This window comes from Perognathus longimembris, chromosome 2 (assembly GCF_023159225.1).
Source record: "Perognathus longimembris pacificus isolate PPM17 chromosome 2, ASM2315922v1, whole genome shotgun sequence".
Classification (NCBI taxonomy): Eukaryota; Metazoa; Chordata; class Mammalia; order Rodentia; family Heteromyidae; genus Perognathus; species Perognathus longimembris.
In genome coordinates, this window is record NC_063162.1 from 14,407,658 (window position 1) to 14,414,014 (window position 6,357).

The window sequence follows — 6,357 nt, forward strand, 5'->3', positions numbered from 1 at the left end:
AAGAAGCAACATTAGAAAAGATCTGAAATAATCATTGGTTTCATTATCCCTCAAGACTATGCAGTCTCAGTGAAACTGCACTTTGTTTCCAGATGCTCACATTCTCTACGTGGATCCCAGGTACATGAGACACTTGCAAGTTGCACAGATTCTCCTTTTCCATTATGTATCTATACCAGACATCACTAGTCAACACATGCTTCCCCTCTGATCTCTAAGAGCACCTCAGAAGCACATTGCATCCCAAACAGGACAAGAAATAACAGGATTTGAAATCCATTTGTTACTCTTAAGGTAAGCAACTATATTGTTTCATGGACTGAAGATAACACTCTTTTTTTTTTTTTTTTTTTTTTGCTTATGGGTCTTGAACTCAGGGCTGGGCATTGTCCTTGAGCTCTTTTTGCTCAAGGCTAGCGCTCTACCACTTAGAGCCACTTCCTGTTTTCTGGTGGTCCATTGGAGATAAGAGTCTCATGGACTTTCCTTCCTGAGCTGGTTTTGGACCATGATTCTTGGATCTCAGCCTACCAAATAGCTAGGATTACAGGCATGAGCCACCAGCACCTGGTGAAAGATACACTCTTGTAATACAGAGAACTATTTTCTCCTTCATAGCTTAATCATGGTCATGATAGTGGCCACTTTTGTGGATGAAATCGTGTCCAACTAGAATAAAACACAAGAGGCCTTTGCCTAGACTCAGAGAATTATCTGGAAATAATGAGACAATATAATCCTGGGTTCCAGAATGTCCTCACAATCTATGGGAGGCCCAAAGAAGTCTGTGCTCAAAGACAACTCTAATGTGTTAAGACATGACTTCTCTCCTTATTTGTCTCTAGAAATGGTTAGGAAACTTGCTCCTGGAAAGCCTCTACTCCACGCGTGCCCATCCTGTCAAGGAACTGAGAAACAGAGTTGGTCATGCCACACCGTTCCTGGATCCATCCATGTATTCAGCCTCTACACTGGATGCAAAAAGGGTCACAGAGCATTCCCGAGCCTGTGGAAGGCTCTGATTAATTAATCAAATGATTCAGTTTGAAGAAATTAGTTTATCTGCAGTGGTAGCAGCAGATTTTCAACAAAGAAGGGCTTTAAGGCAGCAATCTGGTTGGCAAACGGAGCAGTTAAATGATTAAGGACCCCTTACATAATACCGACAGTAATCTTCATTGTTCATATCAAAGACTAACATGGTTTGCATGGTTTATACATCATATCAAAGACTGACATGGTTTGCATGGATCATAGAAAACTGAACTTTCCTCACCCCTCCCTAGCTCTACTCTCCAGGAAATCAGGGCTCTGGTCTCTGCCATATCTCCATCACGAGTACTCGACCTCTCTAAATGCTCCTAGGTCAAGCTGGTAATCCTAGCTTCTTGGAGGAGTCACCGACCAACACCTCCTGGGCCCAACCAGTGATACTATAATTTATCCTTTCTCTTTCTCCCCTCCCTTCCCCTCCCCTCCCCTCCCCTCCTCTCTTCCCTCTTTCCCTCCCTCCTTCTCCTCCTCCTTTCTTGTGCTGGTCCTGGGGCTTGAACTCAGGGCCTAGGCACTATCCCTGAGCATTTTGTTCAAGGCTAGTTCTAGCCTGGAAGCTCTAGCTGCAGAGCCATAGCTTCACATCAGGTTTCTGATGTTTAATCTTATGGAGTTTCCTGCTCATCTGGCTTCCAAATGTGATATTCAGATTTCAGCCTCCTGAAGAGTTAGGTTTACAAATGTGACCACCAGTGCCTGGCTCATCAAGATAGTCTTAAGAGGAAACTGCTTTAAAAACACAGGCCCTCAAGGAAGTGACAAAATACTATTTTGATGGGGGGGGGTCACTGTCTTGATTCTTGTTAGGGAGATATCAGTTTCATCATCTATTGCTTTTCAATGACTAGTGCAAATGTCAACCCAGTGAAACAAAGCAATTACTATTTTAGAATTATTATTGTGAACTTGTTGATTCCCTGAAAGGATCTTGAGGACTCTGAGAGGACTATAGACTACGTTTTGAGAACTACTGACCCAAATAATCACAAAATAAGCCTTTTGTACCATCATTTCTTTTCTTTTTTCCTTTATATTTTTGTTGATTGTGGGGCTTGAACTCAGAGCTTGGATGCTGTCCCTGAGCTGTTTGGCTCAAGGCTAGTGCTCTACCACTAGAGATCCATAGCTCCACTTCCAGCTTTTCTGGTGGTTAATTGGAGGAGCTAAGACTTTTCTGCCCAGGCTGGCTTCAAACTTTGATCCTCAGATCTCAGCCTCCTGAGTCACTAGGATTACGGTGTCAACTACCTGCACCTGTCTTTGCATCATCGCGTCTACACACTTCGAGGCTATCAGGTTGTGATAATGGTCACATGATTATTTCTTATTGGATGCTTCTCTCCTTCTCTCCACCTCCTTCTGTCTCTCTCTCTCTCTCTTTATCTCTCTCTCTCTCTCTCTACTGTAAGGACTACAAGAGGAGGAAACTGCCTTTAGTTTATCCACAGTTGAATTTCTACTACAAGGCCTATGGTCTAGCATGTAACACTAACTAAACATCTGTTAAGTAATGACTTCAAATGCAATTACTTCCAAGACTCTTGTTAATCAGACAAAAGCATCATAGCCTTGGTTCCTGAGTATGGTGTCCTTGCTTCAGTAATAGTAGGAGAGAGTGGAGTTGTAGCAAGCTGTGTTTCATGACTAGAAGCACGAAGCTAAGACCTATAGGATGATGGATAAGGTGTTCAGCCTTTAAACAGGATTCAAACCCTTCAGTTTGTATCTTTGATTGAGCCCTCAGTGATTTTACAGCTTAGGTTCCCAGGGACTCACTGTGTTGAGGGGACAGGAATCCTACCTTTTTTTTTTATGTTTCAGACTATCAAGAGTCTGGGTGCTTCAAGTTTCAAGGTGCTTTTGACAGTGACTTTGGTTTTAATTCATCCACCTACTCTCTCTGATTAGCCTGTGATGTTCAGGTATTAGGAAATCAGGGAACAGGCAGGATTCCAGCCTGCAGGAAACATTTAGGTCAACAACACCCCCAGGTTGCTGGCAGCAGTGGGACTTGGTCAAGGTGTTTTTCTGGTTTCAATCCCAATTGCTTTTGTGTTGACCAACTTTGTTGTTATAGAGCCAGTAGATTTTCCCATCTCATTTGCAGTTCACAGTTCAGGTTCTGTCACTGGCAGTGACTTAGTGAGCCAATATTTTGGTGGATCAAAGTAACACTACTGATGCTTTGGAATCATCCATAATTGTGCATATGCATGCATGGATTTTGCCCCAGTTCTGACTCTGCCCTTCATTCACTGTGGGATCTTGGAAAAATGGCTCCATTTGGGTTATTCATTCTCACCAGGGAAGTGAGTTGTGAGAATCTGTGGTGAAGGTCAGAGGAGAGACATTCAGGAATGTTTTGCAAAATTAAAAGTTGTCCTGAGAGAGCGAGGGAAAGGGTGACATTGTCAAAAAAGAAATGTACTCTCTACCTGACTTAAGTAACTGTGACCCCTCTGCACATCACCTTTGTAATAAAAAAAACACTTTAAATTATGACAAGTTGTCTATCATAGTATCATAGTATTTCATATGCTAGTCTGTATCTATGTATGTCTCTTTATATGTATGTGTGCATGTATGTCTATCAATTATCTATCTTTTATGTAGTTACTATCTAATCTTTCTAGTGGAGAGGTAGGCAGAGATTGTTTAAGCATTTTCAAAACTTTCAGGCTACACATGTAGGGCCTTATCAGGAATCACCATTTGTAAGAGTGACACTGGCCTCCTGGCTGGGGTACTTTTACCTTGAAGGAAAGCCGCTGGTTAGACTGATTATAATTTCTTGAGTGTATAGTGGAGGGGGTGGAGAGTAGGGACTCTAAGCTGTTGTGTGACAGTGCTAGGCTGAGATTCAATCTCTTAAGCATTTACTATCCTCTATCAAACTCAAACTTCTTCCTTGTTTCTTCTATTCCCCCTACCCCCACCTTTTTGATTTTCTTTCTTGTTCTCACTACAGAATAATACTTGATTGTTTCAGAACTATTTAGAAAGTATATAAAGGCAGAGATAAATAGAAAACCCTATCCCCTTGGAGCAACCTCTGTTCAAACTTTGACCTACTTTTCTGCAGTGGGGTTGTTACTATTTTTAACTATGCTTTTAAAAGATGTCATGGGGCCTTGGCTTATGAAATTTTGGTAGGCTGCCACTCTCATTTCTAGTTGTAACATATGAGACCCTTGATGACCTCTGGGGAGTGAATCTCAAGACTTTCTTAAATTCCCATATTTACTGACACTTGTCTAGAATATCATTTCCCAAGTAAAGCATCTCTTTCTTGTTCTACCTCCCTCCCCCCAACTATTAGTTACTCTCTTTGTGATCACTTCCTATTAATTACTTTCCATGAATTAGGATATGGGTAATAATAATTGCACTGCATTGACACCCGTTGAGTAGATTCCATCACTAACCACAGGACTAGATGCCATAAACCTGGCACTCCATAATCTTATTTGGAAGCAGAGCCCTTTAATCTGTAATTAGCTAACCTAAAGCCAGACCTCACCCTGGGGTTCTCGTGGCTCATCTCCCTCCACCCACGCAAGCATTTGAATCCAAAGGCTCTATTTCTCAGCCTCTCAGAGCAGCTGTGGATAAAGAGCTGCTGGAGGTCCTTTACACTGTGGCATGGCCACCTGTCACCAACTAAACTGTCAGCCTTCAAAAGCCTTGTCATTCTCCTGAGTGACCTTTTCTTGTGGTTTTGTTTGTAAGATCATACTGCATCAGAGGCCCAGGAGGGGAAGAGGAAGGAACCATCCTGGTGGAAGAAGGGGCTTTTATGTATGTAGCTTCTCCTTCTACCTACAAAGACTCAGGAGGACAGGAAGGGAGAGTCCCTAGACAATCTGGAAATGTCCCTCCGTGTCTCTATGACAGACAGATGTCTGTCTGTTGTTTGTTTTTTTTTCTCAGTGAAATAACTATCCCAGAGCTATTCCTAAGCAACAACAATGCTAACTTTATTATTCAGAGTTATTCATGTCCACAGAGCAGATGTTTTCTTCAGACAGGAGTATCTGGGTTGGAAGCAGGCTGTCTTGCTCCAATCCTGCTTTTCACCCACTCGACTTGCATCTTGCCTTAGGTTTACATTTCTTCTTCTGAAGCATCAAGGATCTTAGTGCTTACCTTCCTTTCTTTTTATATATGACAACTGATGTCCTCTAGGGTTTCCAGGATAAATAGTGGTAACTTTGGTACTTTCCATTTCTCTCCCTACCTTCCATCTTTCCAGTACTTTCCAAGGCTTATTGTCAGTGGGCATGTCAAGCTAGGGACTTCCTTAGAGGGAAAGGTCATAGAAACTCAACATACAGCAGGGGTAGGCTGTGTGTAGTCATTGTGGGAGGGGCAGGCAGTAAGGGAGGAGTCAGGGCCTGAGAAAGGGTGGCCAGCAAAGCTGCCAAGGCCTTATGCTCTAAAGGCTACGGTTGTCCTTCTTGTATATCAGAAGCTAGGTTTTTAGACCCCATGTTCAACGTGTAGGAGTTCCAAGTTAGGTCTGGCCATCTTCCCACCCCATTTGCCAAATAAAGAGACATGGTGAAGAGCAGAGGAGAGAGATTAATTACTAACAGCAATGGGAAGATAGCACTTCAGTACATTTTCAGCCATCTTTAGAGGTGCAGACATTGATTTTGGGTTAAATAGGGAGAACTGAGGTTAGGGAGTAAGAAGGGTATGCAGAGTTAAAACAGTCCCAAGTTGAAGGTTTGACCTAGTTGACTATTAGCTCAGTATTTGATTCTGGAGGAGTGCCAGAGAAGTTATCAATCAATTACTGGAACAGAACAGGAAAAGATCTGGCCTGGTGAGTGATCACCTGAGTTTCCAGGTATTTTCTTTAAGATGATATGAAGACATTAACTGTCGGAGGGATACTTGGCCTTTCATACAAGATGCCTATCTCTGTACCTTCTCTTCATGGCTAGAGCCCAGAGAAATTGCAAAGGGACTGCAGCAGAGAATAGTTCAGATCAGATGGCACAGATAGAAAGTTGTGGGACTTTTAGTTAAATCACAGGACCCAGCAAGAATATCTTTTAAGCTGATTCTTATATATCATTAAAACATTAAAATAAATACACCTTGTGGTGTATTTATTGCTTTTGTGGGAATAGAAAATAATAGCAACAACAAAGTTTTGCTCTTTCTTTAGGATGAGGGTTGTTGTTCCCTGGGCTTGCTGGGATTGTTTTCAGGGTTTTGATCTCTCCAACAATTGCTGAGGGCAATTTTTACTCTAGTATAGGAGCTACCTTCCTTAGCTGGACACCACATCAGCAT